Raw genomic sequence first — 19,135 nt, 5'->3', positions numbered from 1 at the left:
CTTTTTCATACAAACTGTTTAATTTGAGATGATTGGGAAGTTGAAGGGAAACTACTCTTTCAAGGATTTTGGAAATGAATGGAAAGTTTGAGATGGGGCGGTAATTTGAAGAGGATTCAGGGTCAAGAGTGGGTTTTTTCAGAAGTGGTTTGATGAGAGCTGTTTTGAGGGAGGTTGGGACCGTTCCAGTTTCAAGAGAGAGGTTAATGATTGGTTAATGTTGGCCATAGTGCCGACCACCAGCTATCTCCAGCGTAATGTGAACTGAAGAACCGATAATTGTTAAACAAAAAGACTATTGATGTTGGAGGATTGAATAATTTCTTATCGATTTTTAACAAGAATCGGTTTTTGATACCCATTCCTATCCCAGCCTTTAGGGTCCTGTTGCTTCTTGTCTTCTTGTGTGTTTGTGAGGATTGAATGCAAACCAGTGACCAAATGTGGAACTACTTTTCTTTGGTGGGTCCTTGGATACCAACAGAATGACTTTACTGCAAGCTTTACTTTCGGAGATGCGAATGAGGAGTGTCACTTGCATTATGAGGTAGTGTCAGCTAAGACATTTTGACCGTTTGATGCGTTCCTCTGTGCTGGGGGTGCACGCTTCACCTGCGTAGAGCACATGCATAGATGGCTGCTTTAGAGAGGTGGGATGGACTGTTGTCTGCCTGGGTGGTTGCTGTCCAGAACTTGGGGTGCTGCCATGGTGTGGCGGATGCATCAGTGTGCAGCAGCAGCCCATGCTCCCTGACCTGACACGATTAACATGGTGAAACATCAGAACACAGTCTTGGTGACGACTAAGTCTAATTGTTGTCCTAGTTTTCATTGTGAATGCTTACCGTAATTACTTATGCAACCCATCATCTTAGCTTTTATATTTTTATTTCATTTATATGAAATTGTAGAGATTTGCTTTGAGTTTGAGTTTAAGGAGGATCATTTTAGAAATTTTAATATTGAGAAGCCTGCATTACTTTTTGTATTTGAAATGGCATAAACAGATTAAAAAGGGGCTGAATACTATTTCAAAGCAATGCATATTGTCACCCCATCTGTTATTTTATTTTAACTATTTGTTACATTGTAAGCAAAATTATTTAAAAACTAATTAACCATCTGAAAAAAAAGTGAAAGCATTGACTGTACTAGAATTAAAAAAAAAATGTGGGTGCAGATGTGGATATAGGGTGTGTAGCCTGGAATTTTTGAACCTTGGTGAAATAGTAGAATGGAGCCTCGGATAAATAACTGCATGTGCACTAAAAAGTGAATGTGAAAGTCTTTTAACATTACAAAATGTGGAGGCCTGAGGATTGCTATGCACTTTTATTAAAAATGTTATTTAAGCTGGATGGAATAGTCCAAATTTCAGCTGAAACATGATAACACTTCATGCACTGGATTACTTGCATTAGGTTGTTTACTTTTCCATTCAGGAATGTTGGTTCCTCTCGGGTCTGGTGTTGGATGCAGCGCAGCATTTTTCTCACGTAACATCAACTGGACAAACATTGAGGGTCAGTTTAAAGACGTGATGAGTTCAGTGTTGTTGGTGAGAGGCGGCATACAAAAGGACAGAGTTGCATTGTTCTTTTGCCCACATTTTGCATGACCCAGAACACTCTTTGCATCCCACTCATCTGTCTCTGTAAGCAGCGTGTTGTTCTCAAAATGAGTTTTTGTTCACAAAGTATTTAAATATTTGTCTTTGCAGAAGCAGTTAGGGTGTCACAATATTGTGGGATTAAATCGGACTGGTTTGTTGGGGGGTTCACCAGAAAAAAAGTGGTATGTTTGTCCGTATACAGGAGGGAAAAGGCAGTATTTTCAATGTTTACAACTGTGAGCATCAGTAAGTTTCCATTGTGGGTGCTGGAGCCATTTAGCTCCAGCTGCTTGGTGTCTGTTGTCCCTGAGGTGGACCTGACACCATGTGGCCGGCTGACCTCAGTGGATATACAGTTACAGTCTATGGTTACTGTGTTCCAAAGCTTCAAGCAGGCTTGATCCAGTGTCCTTTGGATTACTACCTAATTTCAGAAAGGAGGCTAGAGCATTTATTCTGATGTCTTAATTGATGAACAGGTGCCTCTCAGCAGGTTATGGTCTTCATTCCTCTGCACTCCCACAGTAGAGCATGGTATTGTCATCACTCGTGTGTGTGTGTGTTGTTTTTCCGTGTACAAAATAATTCTGGAAAGGGTGAACTTTGTAGGAATATTCATAGTACTGTGGCATTAACATGGTGCCAGAATCTGCTTTGGGATTCTTTCTAGTCGATACTAATGATGGAGGAACTGGGGCCCTATTGGAACTGGGTTTTGGTACCCAACCCCAGGCTCAACAATTAATCATTTGGCAAGAATATAACCAGAAAAGCACTAGTGTTAATAATTCCCTGACAACACCTGTTGGTGTGGATCCATTTGAAAATTTGATGATTTCACTTCCAGACCTGACCTTTTGTCCTGTTTTGGGGAAAATCAGTTTGGAATCTAAACTTAAAAAAAAAGTCTAAACTAAAAAACAGACTTGAGCAAATTAAAGTTGCCATTTGATGCAACTGTTTTACTCATCTAATGAGTCGTATACCATATTTTGCAGCGTATGTTGTGTTTAATCTATTTATTTTTATTAGATGGTAGGCCCTGAAACTTATGAATAATAGTAATTATAATAAATATTTATACGAGACTCTCCCAGGAATCCAAGCACAAAACAAAATAAACTCCAATAATTAAAGAATCCATCCATCCATTTTCTATACCTGCTTACTACGGGTCATGGAGGGGCTGGAGTCTATCCCAGCAGTCAGGGGGCAGAGTACACCCTAGACAGTAGGTCTGTCGCAGGGTCACATAGACAGACAAACATATTCACACCTGCACACACACCTATGGTCAAGTTAAAGTTCACCCAGCCTGCTTGTCTTTGGATGTGGGAGGAAGCCGGAGTACCCGAAGGGAACCCACACAACACGGGAGAACATGCACACCTTACACAGAAAGGCCCCAGGTGGGAATCAAACCTACGACCTTCGTCCTGTGAAGCAACAACGCTAACCACTAAGCCACCAAAGGTGCAGTCTGCTGCAACTTATAGTCCAGGAAATACAGTAATTATGAATTTAATTTGGTGTCATCTATATAGAAATTGTTGTTAGATCAGTTTTGTAATGGTTTAGTTGAAGAACAACACATGCTCTTCAAACTGGCCTGAAATTAAGTAACGTTATGCGTTTGTGTTGTGTAGACACTTCTTCCTGCATTTATCCATCACAAAATTGTCACTGGTGGAGAACCTCGAGGGTGCGATCAGATTCTGGTCTCGTATTGATTTGCTGTCACTGACAGTAAAAAAATAAACAAAAAAACCTGCATACAAATGCAGAAGTCTAGTGCTGCTGAGACTCGGCATCACGTTGCTTTGGAAAATCCATGAAGCGGTTATACTGAGTATGGTTTGGCTGCAGCTCATTTAAGCGTTGGTCCTGCTGTGGTGTAACTTACCCACATCGTCGACGCACTTTATGACTGACGTCACAGGATGAGATGCTGTTTTCGCCGCTCGTCTCTCAGGAAGTTGTGCTGTAGACGTGTGATTGGTGCTGAGCTCCTCAAGTGTTTTCTGGGAGGATATACTGTGTCACAAGGTTCAGCACCTTTTAGCGGCACCCATTTTGTGTTGAAGAGCAGATTGAGCAATTGGTGTTGCAGCTTCTATTGTTTTGTCTCACGTGTGACGACTTGACTGAGCCATTATCATGATGTGCATTTTTGTGTTTAACCCTCATCAGCTTGTCAGAAGCTTAGACTGTGTACATGATGGAAAACCCTCCATGATGTCACGCATAGCTTTTCTGAAGAGTGGGTTTGATGCTAAAGGAGGTGGTTTTGGAGATGTTGCCTATCTCCCAACCAGTCCATAAATTGGTAAAGGGGTGGACTGTGGGCAGGATGAACACTGCATAAACTGTCCCTCTCAAAATAAGACAAATAAACTGAAATCTAGCCAAACTGTCTTGGATTAAGCAAAAAAAAAAAAAAAAATCTGCCAGTGGGGTAACTTGGTTAGAATTCTCAAAACCAGCAAAATGTCTTGGCACTGAATAATCAAAATGTGCCTTAAAACTAGACAGAATTCATATTTTAAGATTAGCCTCTGTCTTAAAATAAGGAAAGCAATCTTGATGATTTGAAATCCGTTGCCTTTCCATGTTACTGGTTATATCCTCTTGATATTAGCTGGAAAAACGTTTTAAGAAAAAGTGAGGTACATTTTCCAAAAATAAGACATTTTTTTCTCATGTAAAAAATGCTTCACACAGTTATTTTTCTATTTAGACAAAAATTAAGTCAAACTTTCTTTAAACAAGTCTTTTTTACTTTCTTAGATTTTTTTGCTGTGAATGAAGCTAGGGCCTACCCGAGTATCTCAAAGTTACTAAGCTTGCTAAGGCTAACAGGCTACCTAATTTTGGTCTTGGTGGTTGACATATGCTTTTGCGGACTGGGTGGTGGTTTTCATAATGGCATTGTTGGGTGCAAGTATTAAAAAATGATCACTGGCATTTAACCACACTAACCATAGAATTCCCCAGATAAATATGTTCTCTTCATTAAAATGAGCTGTAATTTTGCAACATATTGCAAAAATAAACCTACATTATAATGCTTAGATATCAGTAGAAACTAAATTTAGTCCATTTTGTGAAATTTGGAAGGCTGTATAGCTTTTTTGTTGTCTGTATTTTGTTGGGGTTTTTTTGTGAATGGTAAAATGGTAAATGGGCTGCATTTATATAGCGCTTTTCCATCTGCACCAGATGCTCAGAGCACTTTACAATAATGCCTCACATTCACCCCGATGTCAGGATGCTGCCATACAAGGCGCTCATGACATACCGGGAGCAACTAGGTGATTAAGGACCTTGCCCAAGGCCCCTTAGTGGTTTTTCCAGTCACGCTGGGATTTGAAACAAGGATCCTCTGGTCTCAAGCCCAACGCTTAACCACCATACCATCACCTTCCCTCTCCACACCTATGTGTCTGTGTGTGTGTGCCATGCAGTAAACATATTTATTTCTGCTGTAAACATGTGGTTCTGTGGCGAGTGATTAGTTTTTGAAGTCAGCCTCAAGTGGCCATTCAAAGAACTGCAGGTTTTGACACTTCCTTGTTGGCTTTGTTTTTCATCAGCAGAGGTTGCCGTTGATCAGAAGTCACCGCCCTTTGTGCATGGTCAGAGAGTCTTTCCCCGGCGTTCAGGTAACCTCCCAACCAAACCAGATCTTTAGCCTTAAAGAGAGAGCTTTGGGGAAATAAATCCCACCCTCAGCTGACTCTTATGTGCACGCATTCCTTATCTCCTCAGTGTAGGTCAGCACGGTGCTGGATAGTTTATGATGCACCATGTGGTCAGATGCGAGTCAGAGTCCCAGCAGTGTGTGATGTGTGCCCTTCACCGTACACTGACATTTCCTGTGTTTTTGCTTTTCTGACCTCTCCATCCCACATGTAAAACACACAAAACTTGACTTGTGTGAGCCAGAAGGGACACTGCACATACATTTTGTTTCTGTTTCTTGCACTAAGGGTCATGGCCTTGGATGATTACTGACACATTTGTCAGATGTGTCAGTTTGTACCTCAGCGCATGAACAGATTTGAGTACAGAGTGAGACATTACATTTAATGTAAAATTATACACCCTATCTTAAAATGTTATTAAAAAAAATTGAAAGGGAAAGGTTGTTTTTTTTTAATTAAATCTGGATCTGACTCCAAATGTCATCCTACTTTTCCATCCATGAACAGTCTCTGCATTAAACTCTGCTCTTTGTGTAATCTCATACAAAACCAACAATGATCACATAATCTACAAACACATCTTGATGGTTTTATTTCAACTCCATTGTTCTGGTTTACAGAAGCAAAATTACAAAAATTGTGTTGCTGTCCAAACACTTGTGGACCCTCTTGTGTAATTCCTCCTCTGCAGTTGTGGTATGTGCTGCAGCTAAGGATTATAAATACATCAGTTGTGGATTTCCTCCTGCTGGTGCCAAAACATGTAAATGTGAAGTCATAAATACCACAACTATGTTTTTTTTTTAATGCATATGTAGTCATTTTTGGATTGTATCGGCTTGGATGGAAATATCATTGGATGAGAAAGAGACATAATGAAATGTGGGAAAACACAGAAAAACAGCAATTATGAGGTCATAAAAATGTTTATATGTTAGTGGGATGTGAAATGCAGACCTGTGTTATAGTTTGTTGTATTTTTTATAGACCTTTTTATGTATATTAATTAACCATAAAACTACAGTGTATATGATTTAATGTCACCTAGTGTTAAGGTTGCAGATTGCATTATTCCATCACAGTTTTGTTTCCATTCACATTTTTGATTCTTTGGCGATGGGGATTCATGCCTCCTTGCCTTCTCTTCAGCAATATGTATGGTCATCTATTTCACAAGAATAAGTTTTCTCAAACTTATTCTAGCCTGAGCTAGCAACCAGTACACAGTAAATAGGGGATCAACCACTGATTTCTCTTCTTTTTTCTTTAGTCGCTACAAAATAGGAAAGATGAAGTATGTCCCTTATGGGCTACTGTAGCAACATGGTGCAGCAATGTTCTTGGGGCTGCAGAATGCAGCCTTTCTGCACTGATTTCCTCAAAAGACACATCAATAAATCTGCTGTGCACCCTGTTGAAGCATCCCAGCCGCTCCACACTCTGCTGTGAACCAATCCAGTGAGTGCTGGAGGTCACAGGCTGATGAAGCTAACAGGACCACATCATCTGCAAAAAGCAGTGATGAGACCCACCAAACTGAAGATCCTCCTCCCCCCGACTATGCCTCGATATCCTGTCCATTTTTTTTAAATAAATTTGCAAAAATCTACCAAAAAAAAAAAAAAAAAACTTTTTTCACATTGTCATTATGGGATATTGTGTGTAGAATTTTTAGGGAAAAAAATACATTGTGGAATAAGGCTGGAACATAACAAAATGTGGAAAAAGTGAAGCGCTGTGAATCCTTTCTGGATGCACTGTACATGAATAACCAGATGGTTATGACTGCTATATTGGATTTCTGCTAATAAACACCTTTATATTCTTCACACTGCAGCTTTAAATTTGAATAAACGCTTCAAAATGAAAGCCTGAACAAAGAGAGAGTAGGAAAGAGATTATAATGCTGTAGTGTAAGCGTCTGTGACCCTGTCAGAGCTGAAAGAACACCATTTTTCTTTTCTTTTTTTTCATCCAGAGTCAAAGGCACGAAAGCAGCATGAATAGCCAGGGTTGATTCCCAGATTGATTGACAAAACCGTGCCAGTTGTGTTAGCGTGTCAGCGTGTGCTTTCCACTGGCGTCACTGTGAAAAGCAAAGAGCCTGTCGTCATGGAAAAAACAAACTCTGACCTTCAGTGCAGTCACACCAGTGCTCTGAGAAATTAGGTCAGGACATCCCATTGTGAAAAGGCAGTCTAACTGTCCAGAGTAGAATTCATTCCACAATACTTTTAAGTTCAGCCGTACTTCACTCTTATGAGCTATTGAGGTCACAGAGTATACTGCATACTTTGCTTAAAGTCACTCAGTTTTCCCCAAATCCACACATTTCATGTTGATTAACAATTTATGTTGTCAATTAGAGAAAATATTATTGGACAGATTTATTTCAGCTTTTGTTTTCTATATCGGATTTTCTTTGGGTTCAAATTTTACATACATTTTGTTACTATTTGGTGGTATTGCTTTTGAACTGCTTGATTTAAATAACATGGGTTGGAACATTTTCATATAACTTTTTCTCATTTCTCCTCCTAACTACAAAATGGGGCAGAACAAGGATTAAAAAAAAACTTTTAAAGGAAACATGATACATTTTTCATGCTGCGAGAACTGATATTGTGGGTTGTGGTAGAGGTGGTCCTTAACTGCAGTTTAAAATTGTATCCACTCACTTTATCTTTAGTTTCCCACTTCTGCAGCTTGTCTACATCCCCTATCTGATACATCACTGTCACCTCAAATATAGCAAATATAGCAACTATAGAAGCCTGTTTCTCTGTGCATTGTTCAAAACAGAGCACTTTGGGAGACATGAGTGAAGGAAAACGCTCCTGTTATTTCAGGAATAAACATAGCAATGGTCTTGATGAACTACAACCCCTAATAAGAAAATGTTGGTGTGATATGGAAAATGCAAATACAATCAAAATGCAGTGATCTTTACATTTTCTTTGACCTTTATTTTATTGTGGACAGTATGAACTCAAAATACTATGTTTTTGTCATCAACTTCATTTCATTTGTTAATATACATCCATTCCTGCATTTAAGGCCTGCAGCACATTCCAGAAGAAGTTGGGACGGGGCAATTTATTCTAAATACTAGCATGTTTCCCATGGGGATCCACGGGCTCTAGATTGGGTAGTGCTTATAAAATAGGTAGCTGATATTTTTGTGGTAAGAGTGGTGTTAAATTAAGCAAAGCTTGTATGAGTTGCAATGGCATGTGAGTCCTGAATGTTTTTAGAACATTACACTTCAGCAGTTTTAGAAGAACTACTCAACCCCTTTCTTTCCTGTTAATTGTGTAATTTTTAAATGTTAATTCACTGTCTTAATGTATTTACAAATTGTTTAGGTTCTTGTTATCATGTACACTATTATTGTTTCATTTCTACTTCTGTTTTGTCATTTGATTTTTAAATGGACCACAATAGAAATGTGTTTTCACTTTCTAGTGTCATCCATGTATTTTTAACATATTTACAATTATATTATGTACTTACATTGAACTTAAAATCACTCACCACACTCACGCTTTTAATATAAAAATGACTTACTGCCCCCTGCTGGAATGGCGTGAGTCCAGAAAGTAATTAGCAGCACGAACGCACGCACAGCTGTGATAAGTATGTGGTTTTAAGTTGACAGATGGTGGCTGAAGACATTAAAACCAACATTTCACTCAAGATACTAACATGAAACTTAAATCACTCATGGTAATAGCAACAAGAGACTTATCTAAACTGACTAAACCAATTGAGCTACAAAACAAATTAATGAATAACACTAACAAGACTGTTAAACTAACATAAACCATAATAACATTTAAAACCTCAATACCCCAAACTCCCATGGTGCATTGCAGCACAGCATCCATTGGTCTTTTTTGGTTAGCTAAAATTGCTAATTTCTCCAAAAATATTTGTTCTATCAACTTTCTGTTTTCGTAGCATTCATCCTTGACCCAAAATACATAAGCATACCAAACGGCAAATGTCAGCTCTCCCCGGTTTTTGCGTGATCGAGGCCATACACATGCGTGCGCACACAGATGCACACAGAGGCCACTTGGCTATTATAATATACAGTGAAGAAAATAAGTATTTGAACACCCTGCGATTTTGCAAGTTTTCCCACTTAGAAATCATGGAGGGGTCTGAAATTTTCATCTTAGTTGCACGTCCACTGTGAGAGACATAATCTAAAAAAAAAAAAAAAAAAAAAATCTGGAAATCACAGTGTATGATTTTATACATAATTTATTTGTATGTTACTACTGCAAATAAGTATTTGAACACCTACCAACTAGCAAGAATTCTGGCTCTCACAGACCTGTTAATTTACCTGTATTAATTGCACCTGTTTGAACTTTTTACCTGTATAAAAGACACCTGTTCACACACTCAATCAATCACACTCCAACCTGTCCACCATAGCCAAGACCAAAGAGCTGTCTAAGGACACCAGGGACAAAACTGTAGACCTGCACAAGGCTGGGATGGACTACAGGACAACAGGCAAGTAGCTTGGTAGAAGACAACAAATGTCAGGATTATTTATTAGAAAGTGGAAGAAACACAAGATGGCTGTCAGTCTCCCTTGGTCTGGGATTCCATGCAAGATCTCACTTTGTGGGGTAAGGATGATTCTGAGAAAGCTCAGAACTACACTGGAGGACCTGGTCAATGACCTGAAGAGAGCTGGGAATACAGTCACAAAGATTACATTAGTAACATATGATGCTGTCATGGTTTAAAATCCTGCAGGGCAGCAAGGTCCCCCTGCTCAAGCCAGCACATGTTTGAAGTTCACCAGTGACCATCCGGATGATCCAGAGGAGGCATGGGAGAAGGTCATGTGGTCAGATGAGACCAGAATAGAGCTTTTTGGAATCAACTCCACTTACCATGTTTAGAGGATGAGAACAACCCCAAGAAAACCATCCCAACCATGAAGCATAGGGGTGGAAACATCATACTCTGGGGGTGTTCTGCTGCAAAGAAGACAGGACGACTGCACCGTATTGAAGGGAGGATGGATGGGGTCATGTATTGCGAGATTTTGGCAAACAACCTCCTTCCCTCAGTAAGAGCCTTGAAGATGCGTCATGGCTGGGTCTTCCAGCATGACACTGACCCTAAACACATAGCCAGGGCAACTAAGGAGGGGCTCCATAAGAAGCATTTCAAGGTCCTGGAGTGGCCTGGCCAGTCTCCAGACATGAACTCAATAGAAAATCTTTGGAGGGAGCTGAAACTCCAAACCTGAAAGATCTAGAGAAGATCTGTGTGGAGGAGTGGACCAAAATCCCTGCTGCAGTGTGTGCAAACCTGGTGAAAAACTACAGGAAATGTTTAACCTCTGTAATTTTTTTAGATTATGTCTCTCACAGTGGACATGCACCTAAGATGAAAATTTCAGACCCCTCCATGATTTCTAAGGATTTCTAATGGAATCCCAGACCGAGGGAGATTGACAGTCATCTTGTGTTTCTTCCACTTTCTAATAAATAATCATAACAGTTGTCTTCTACCAAGCTGCTTGCCTGTTGTCCTGTAGTCCATCCCAGCCTTGTGCAGGTCTACAGTTTTGTCCCTGGTGTCCTTAGACAGCTCTTTGGTCTTGGCTATGGTGGACAGGCTGCAGTGTGATTGATTGAGTGTGTGAACAGGTGTCATTTATACAGGTAACAAGTTCAAACAGGTGCAATTAATACAGGTAAAGAGTGCACAATAAGAGGGCTTCTTAAAGAAAAATTAACAGGTCTGTGTGTTTTTTTTTTTTTTTGATTATGTCTCTCACAGTGGACGTGCACCTAAGATGAAAATTTCAGACCCCTGCATGATTTCTAAGTGGGAGAACTTGCAAAACCGCAGGGTGTTCAAATACTTATTTTCCTCACTGTACATACAGAGTGATTCCCAAAATAAAATACAACAAAAGACAAAAGTTTAATTAGTATCTTTAGTTTGTAGTCATTATCAAATCAAATCAATTCTATTTATATAGCACCAAATCACAACAACAGTTGCCCCAAGGCGCTTTATATTGCAAGGCAAAGGCCATACAATAATTATAGAAAAACCACAACGGTCAAAACGACCCCCTATGAGCAAGCACTTGGCGACGGTGGGAAGGAAAAACTCCCTTTTAACAGGAAGAAACCTTCAGCAGAACCAGGCTCAGGGAGGGGCAGTTTTCTGCTGGTACTGGTTGGGGCTGAGGGGAGAGAATCAAGAAAAAGACATGCTGTGGAAGACAGCAGAGATCAATCACTAATGATTAAATACAGAGTGGTGCATACAGAGCAAAAAGAGAAAGAAACACTCAGTGCATCATGGGAACCCCCCAGCAGTCTAAGTCTATAGCAGCATAACTAAGGGATGGTTCAGGGTCACCTGATCCAGCCCTAACTATAAGCTTTAGCAAAAAGGAAAGTTTTAAGCCTAATCTTAAAAGTAGAGAGATTGACTATCACTATTCACTAGTCACTATTAAATTATATATCATGATTAGGGATGGGTATTGATAAGGTTTTATCGATATTGATGCCATTATCGATTCTGCTTATCGATCCGATTCCTTATCAATTCCCTTATCGATACCTCGTGAATTTTGTACTAAAAGTAGGCTTTACAGGTTTTCTATGTATTTCCTTCAGTCTTAAAGTAAATAAATATGAAATTAGACACTGTATCCTTGATCTCTGGACATAAATAAAAATAAACAAAACTGTGTTTCGCTTTGAAGTTATTAATTCATACTGAATTCTATCATTCTATCTTGACCACGCAACGTTTTTGTGTGAACGGAACGGAGGATGATTCTCGTTTCTTTCTCGCAACAAGACAGGAGTCCCAGTTAGTAACTTTAATCCGCACAAAAGTGAATCAGAACTCATATTGAGGGATGAAAGTGGTGAAAAACAAAAACAGCTGAAACCCAAAATTACCCCCCAACACCACCTGCACGAAAATGTTTGAATTCTAGAAGCTCTGAAATGCAATCTGGAACTATTCCAGACAGTAAACTGGAGTGAGTGCTGAATCCATTTAGGTGAGAAAAAAAACAAACAACTTATTCAAATTCATTCCAGTAGTATTCTGCTCTTACTAGGATGCAGCAGTTTTCTAGTTTGGCAGATAGTTCTGGAGGAAATCACTGAAGAAATTAACAAACTGAACATATGGTTTGACCGAAACAAACTGTCATTAAACTTAAATAAGACAGGGATGAAATGGAGGTGTGAGAGTCACTAGGTGTTCACAGGAAACATTTATTTCTGTATGTATTTATTTATTTATGTTAGTTGCTATTATATATTTTCTGTTGTGTTTCTATTCAGGTTCTTTTTGTCTCTTTCTCTAAAATTGTATATAATAATCATTAGATTATTAATATATAAGCAAAAATAAATTTAAGGAATATTACAATTTGAAAACAAATGCACCCGAACGTGATGACGGCTGCAATTGCTAAACGCTAACTTTAACATTGAAAATGCCATAGACATGCTAACGTGTTAGCATTGCTCCCATTTTTAAGTTATAAAATACATCTATCAACTGTTTCAGAAGACCATAACAGGTCGGTTTAACATAGAAAAGGTAAATAATACTCACAGACGTATGCTCTTTAGGGTTTTAGCGGGGGGAAATTAAGCGAAAGAAAGAAAAAACGAAGCAATCGACCGAAGCATTGCTTCAATCTGCGAACCACGCTTCGATTGGTTCAAGGTTCAAAGCAAAGCCGCGCTGCAGAAAAGTTGATTAAGGACCCACTGCAGGGTCTGTAATCAGTGTAGAGAAATTATCGTTTTCCTGACAAACACCCGCCAAAACAACGGCCACTCTGAAGGGCCGATAACAGAATCGTTAAGCACAAAGCTTATTGATGTCGGTGGATCGAATCATTTCTTAACGATACCCGAAAGGAACCGGTTCTCGATACATCCCTAATCATGATATAATATCTATTGATCAGTGTGGAAAAACTGCTTTTTTTTCAGCCCAACTTAAGTTTATGTGGAGTTTAACAGAGCGGTTGTTGTTGTTTTTCCACAGTTCAGATATTTGCCTGAATAACAAACAAGTATGCGTGGTAAAGTTAACAGGTAAACAGGTAACGTTAAACACAGTTTTATTGGTGAGTTTGTGACAAAACCTTCAGCAACTTGCTAATTTAGAGATTTTTATGTCCTATATTTATATTTAAACAAACAAATGAAAAAAATCAAACCATGGAGAAGTTGGTAAGAGCTGAGCTCAAGACCAGAAATGGGTGTAAACTAAAAAGTTAATCAAGAGAATCTCGTGGTATTTCCAGGATAACAAGATTTTGAGTGTGTGTGTGTGTGTGTGGTGGCAGAATGATCACCGTGAGCTGTTTCTGCAATGACGGCAAATAATCTGGAAATATGTGTTGAATTTCATTTTAATTTATCAATTTACAGTGGTGCAAAAGTATTCAGCCCCTTGGTATTTCACACATTTTAATTTGTTTATGACATTTCAAATACAAAAAGTAAACCAGACTTCTCAATATAAAACTTTCTAAACTTAAACTGAAAGTAAATCTCTACAACCTGATATAAATTAATTAAAAATATAAAAGCCAAGGGGATGGGTTGCATAAGTGACAAGTGACAAAGTTTTTTATTTGGCACACAAAATATTCAAATAGAAAAAAATGAACAATTCCACAAACAAACACAGACAAAACTAGTGAGTCCGAAAGGGTGTGGGCTGAAGCAAAGCTTATTAGCGCCCACCCCTGCTAGTACAAGTCCACCAATTCTAATCAGTCATATTTACATAAATACAAATTCACTACTACATGTCGACACACAGACATACACATCAATATACTATTCACTTATAATTATATTTATATAGTACCAGATCATAAGAAAGTCGAATCAAGGCACTTTACGCCAGTAAGGACTAACCTTACCAACCCCCAGAGCGAGCACTAGGCAACTGTGGTGAGGAAAAGTAATGGGTCCCTTTGGTATAATAGCTATAAATAACCAGTTTGGATACATGAACATTTCCAAGTCACTGAATATGTCTTGAACTTTATTTCATCTTTATATCAGTTATGAAGAAATACAAACAGTATGGCACTCTATGGTAAATCTGTATGGAGTAGACAGTTCTGAAAAACTAAGTGACTGTGCAAGAAGGAGAAGAGTGAGGACAGCCACCAAGACACCTTGACAACCCAGAAGAAGTTATAGGCTTCTGTGGCTGTGATTGGAGAAATGCAACCCATCATCTTGGCTTTTTATAATAAGTAATCAGCCCCTTTGCTGGGCTTCTCCAGACGTTCCCAGTTCACCTGCACTATCCATTTGGGCTTACCAGGTCTGTTCAAAGTCATCCCCCATCCTCTGATCCAACTCACCACCAGATGGTGATCAGTTGACAGTTCTGCCCCTCTCTTCACCTGAGTGTCCAGAACATGCGGCCTCAAATCAATTACAAAATTGATCGTTGGTTTAGGGTACTCTGGTATCATGTACAATTATGAGCATCCTTTTGTTCGAACATGGTGTTCGTTATGGACAGTCCGTGACTAGCACTGAAGTCCAATAACAAACAACCATTCAGGTTTAGATCAGGGAGGCCGTTCCTCTCAATCACGCTTCTCCAGGTGTCTCTGTCATTGCTCATGTGTGCGTTGAAGTTCCCTAGCAGAACAGTGGAGTTCCCCATGGGGGTCCCATACAGGACTCCATTCAGGGACTCCAAGAAGGCAGAATATTCCAAATTGCTGTTCGGTGCATACGCACAAACAACAGTCAGTCTTCCCACGGCCACCTAAAGGTGCATGGAGGCGATCCTGTCATCCACCGGGGCAAACCTAACGTAGCAGCGCTCAGCCGGGGACTTGTGTATCCCCACACCCGCCTGGGCAACTCCAGAGAAGAATAAGGTCCAAATCCTATCAAAGAGAGTGGTTCTGGAGCCGAGGCTGTGTGTGGAGGTGAGGCCCACCAGACATAACTGGTATCACTCCATCTCCTGCACAAGCTTCGGCTCCTTCCCCCACAGCAAGGTGATGTTCCACACCTCCAGAGCTACCCCTGCCACGTGGGTCTGGTCTTCCAAGGCCCTTGACTTTCACTGCCACCCGTGGGACAGTGCACCCAACACTAGTGGTTCCCCCTGTGGGTGGTGAGCCCACAGGGTGGAGATGAAAGGTCCACGTTGCCTTTTTGGGCTGTGTCCAACTGCACTCCGTGGCAAGCCCAGCCACCAGACACTCGCTGATGGGCCCTCCATCCAGGCCTGGCTCTAGATGGGGGGCCACAGGGTTCCTCCAGGCCGGGTTACATTTCCTGTACCTCATTTTTTCATGGTGTCTTGTGAACCATTCTTAGTCTGGCCTCTCGCCTGAGACCACTTTGCCATGGGAGACCCTATCAGGAGCACAAAGGCTCCAGACAACACAGCTCTCAAGTTCATAGCAGCACACAAACCTCTCCACCACAATAAGAAGTGATGGTTCCCGGAGAGGAACCATCACTTCTTATTCCTACAGCACCAAATCACAACAAAGCCCAAGGCGCTTCACATGAGTAAGGTTCTTGTGTTCAATTACTTACTTGCATATTATGTTAAAATAAAAAATATTGCAACATTCATACCTGAAAGGAAGCATCAGGCTTGACCTATAAAGGTCAGGCCAGGCCATTCCCTTTTCACTATACAGAATAGAATATATTTCATGTGTTATTGCTTGCCAGAAATTAGATTTTATCTGCATTAATACTGCACATGTCCTGGGAACAAATGGCTTTTAGACCATTCTGGGCAGTGTCTGTGTTGAGTGACCGTGCCTGTTTTCTCTCTTTTGTGCCTGTATTTTAAGCCTCACATTATTCACTGTCTTTGTTTCACAGCCTCGTATGTGCAGCTAATAAGTGGGAGAGGAAAATTACAACCTTTGTGAGCGTCTCTTTCATCCGTGCTCTTAAATGCTTCAGTTGCCCTTTTGGATGTCATACAGTCTTTTGTGTTGTTTGCTCGGTTCAGCAGGTGAAGCAGAATTATGAACTGCAGAACATTAAAGAGGTGGTATTACACACCTTTCTGCAAGCGAAAATAAGGGATCAGGTGTCTTAAAACATATATATTAATGATCAGGATCAGCCCGACATCACACTGTAATTTGAGTTTTTGTGTGTTCACCTACTCCTCCCAGGTCCTTCGCTCTTTCAACTAAACGTGGTTGGTGGGTGAATGGTTTAAAGGGTTAGGAAGAGGTCAAGGTCATTGAGGTCAAAGATCAAATTTTAGATTCTTCACTCTCTAGCTCAGTGAACATGACCCATACAGTGGGGCATGTAAGTATTTGATCCACTGTCGATTTTGCAAGTTTTCCGACCTACAAAGAATGGAGAGGTCTGTAATTCTAATTGTCGATACACTTCGACTATGAGAGACAGAATCTAAAAAAAATAAATAAAAAAATAAAAAAAATAAAATGATTTTTAAATAATTAACTTGGATTTTGTTGCATGAAATAAGTATTTGATCACCTCCCAACCAGCAAGAATTCTGGCTCTTACAGACCTGTTAATTTTTCTTTAAGAAGTCCTCCTATTCTGCACTCTTTATCTGTATAATTTGCACTTGTTTGAAATCATTACCTGTATAAAAGACACCCGTCTACACATTCAATCAATCACACTCCAACCTATCCAACATCCCCAAGACCAAAAATCCGGAAATCGCAGTGTATGATTTTTTTAAAATAATTTATTTGTATGTTACTGCTGCAAATAAGTATTTGAACACCTACCAACCAGCAAGAATTCTGGCTCTCACAGACATGTTAATTTTGCTTTAAGAAGCCCTCTTATTCTGCACTCTTTACCTGTATTAATTGCACTTGTTTGAACCTGTTACCTGTATAAAATACACCTGTTCACACACTCAGTCAATCACACTCCAACCTGTCCACCATGCCCAAGACCAAAGAGCTGTCTAAGGATGCCAGGGACAAAATTGTAGACCTGCACAAAGCTGGGATGGGCCAGCAGCTTGGTGAGAAGACAACTACTGTTGGTGTAATTATTAGAAAATGGAAGAAACACAAGATAACTGTCAATCTTCCTCAGTCTGGGGCTCCATGCAAGATCTCACCTCGTGGGGTAAGGATGATTCTGACAAAGCACAGAACTACACAGGAGGACCTGGTCAGTGACCTGAAGAGAGCTGGGACCACAGTTACAAAGATTACATTAGTAACACATGATGCTGTCATGGTTTAAACAGCAGCAAGGTCCCCCTGCTCAAGCCAGCACATGTCCAGGCCTGTTTGAAGTTCACCAGTGACCATCTGGATGATCCAGAGGAGGCATGGGAGAATGTCATGTGGTCAGATGAGACCAGAATAGTGTTTTTTGGTATCAGCTACACTCGCTGTGTTTGGAGGATGAGAACAACCCCAAGAACACCGTCCCAGCTGTGAAGCATGGGGGTGGAAACATCATTTTTGGGAGTGCTATTCTACAAAAGGTAACAGGATGACTGCGAGATTTTGGCAAACAATCTCCTTCCTTCAGTAAGAACATTGAAGATGGGTCGTGGCTGGGTCTTCCAGCATGACAATGACCCCACACACACAGCCAGAGCAACTAAGGAGGGGCTCCATAAGAAGCATTTCAAGGTCCTGGAGTGACCGAACCAGTCTCCAGACCTGAACTCAATAGAAGATCTTTGGAGGGAGCTGAAACTCAAAACCTGAAAGATCTGAAGAAGATCTGTATGGAGGAATGGACCAAAATCCCTGCTGTAGTTTGTGCAAACGTGGTCAAGAACTACAGGAAACATCTGACCTCTGTAATTGCAAACAAAGGGTTCTGTAACCAAATATTAAGGTCTGTTTTCTATTGTATCAAATACCTATGCAATAAAATGAATATTAATTATTTTAAAATCATGCAGTGTGATTTTGTGTTTTTAAGATTCTGTCTCTCACAGTTGAAGTGTACCTACGATAAAAATTACAGACCTCTCCATTCTTTGTAGGTGGGAAAATGTGCAAAATCAACAGTGGATCAAATACTTATTTGCCTCACTGTATGTCATCAGGTTGTAGAACTGGTCTGATGTGGTCAAATTTGCCAAAATATCTATGAATAGAGTCAAGGTCATTGGGATCAAACGGCAAAATTAAAGATTTTACTCAGATTTGTAACAGACCTGGCACATGCATGAAGAAGGGTTTCATAATTGCCTAAGGTGGTCAGATTTGGCCAAGGTCATGTTTGCCTGCTCCTCACAGGTCCTTTCCTTGATTTCTGCCATATTTAGTACGTCATTGAAGGTTGACCCCGAAATTGCCTATATAATAAATATTTTGGGTCAAGGAATATGATTTTCAATCAGATTTGGACCAAATGTGGCACACACTTGGGTGTATTCCAGAATTTCCCTTGCCAAGGTTGGTTAGAGCTCAATGATCATTGGAGTCAAATGTCTTCACTCCCACCTAGTTATGATAATGAGTTCCTACAGGCAATTGTAGCATTCTCAGGATGTTGAAAACCAAGTCCTGAACATATTTATCAGTAACAAACAGATGTGCATGCTATCACCCAATAAATAAAAATAAATGTCAAGACTGTTAAAACGTAGGGTGAGCTGTAGCAGGAGCAATGACGCAACAAAGTTCCACAAGAGGAAGCTATGACTTGCCCTGAGTAGACTACAGCTTATTAATTGGTTCCACAGAAATGAGTATAATGTCATTAATAGACTATCAACTGTTTAGTTTCAGTCAAAGTCTGATCGTGTT

At 40.0% G+C, this 19,135-nt stretch overlaps 1 protein-coding gene across 1 annotated transcript in view; it reads left to right on the top strand.

Annotated features, from left to right (window-relative positions):
• Positions 1-19,135, top strand: part of zgc:162952 (PKc_LIMK_like_unk domain-containing protein) — a 62,977-nt gene that overhangs the window by 14,696 nt on the left and 29,146 nt on the right. The window lies entirely within an intron of this gene.

The sequence above is a fragment of the Thalassophryne amazonica genome, chromosome 5 (genome assembly GCF_902500255.1).
Source record: "Thalassophryne amazonica chromosome 5, fThaAma1.1, whole genome shotgun sequence".
NCBI classification, from domain to species: Eukaryota; Metazoa; Chordata; class Actinopteri; order Batrachoidiformes; family Batrachoididae; genus Thalassophryne; species Thalassophryne amazonica.
The sequence above is the reverse complement of the archived record's forward strand: the minus strand, read 5'-3'. Positions and strand labels throughout refer to the sequence as shown.